At 51.8% G+C, this 608-nt stretch overlaps 1 non-coding gene across 1 annotated transcript; it reads right to left on the bottom strand.

The window, feature by feature from the left end:
• Window positions 1-137: 137 nt before the first annotated feature.
• GNI_198120 lies at window positions 138-208 on the bottom strand. The gene has a single exon. It is a non-coding gene; the product is annotated as a tRNA-Pro (tRNA).
• Window positions 209-608: the final 400 nt, after the last annotated feature.

Raw genomic sequence — 608 nt, 5'->3', positions numbered from 1 at the left:
TCGAACCACCGTATTCTAGGTCGTCGCAGATATTGTGGTAGTGTGGAATCGAACCCAGGACTTCTTCCACCCTAAGGAAGAATCATGCCAACCGCCATGCCTGAACCACGTCACCCAGTTTTTGGCAACGTTATCACGGGCTGCTCTGGGAATCGAACCCAGGACTTCTTCTCCCTAAGCAAGAACAAGACCACTAGACCAAACAGCCAACTGCTACGCTGTCAATTTGGGGAACCTGAATGACGTCACCCAGTTTCGGCAACATTATCAACGGTCTACGTGGTGAACTCCATTGGTAACTCCTTATCAGTCGCGCGCGTCTCACGGCGACAACTCCGAGACTTGTCTGGCGGGGGTCGGCGGTAGTAGAGGGGGTGAGTTGCATCCGTTCCAAAGTCATCATCGTTCCTCTCCAATGTTCATCCCACAAAAATTATCTATTCCCACATTTTCTTTTCCTTTTCATTGGCACGCGTGGCACACCGCCCAGCAGACCTTGGGGCACGGTGACCCTGGACTTCTGTGGCCCGCTGGGTAAGCTTGGTATGCGGTACATACTAGTCATTACTGACCAGTTCACCAAGTAGGTAGAGCTGATTCCCACAAAG

This window comes from Gregarina niphandrodes (assembly GCF_000223845.1).
Source record: "Gregarina niphandrodes unplaced genomic scaffold scaffold00101, whole genome shotgun sequence".
Taxonomy (NCBI): domain Eukaryota; phylum Apicomplexa; class Conoidasida; order Eugregarinorida; family Gregarinidae; genus Gregarina; species Gregarina niphandrodes.
Note: the sequence above shows the minus strand (reverse complement) of the source record. Positions and strands in the feature narration are given on the sequence as shown.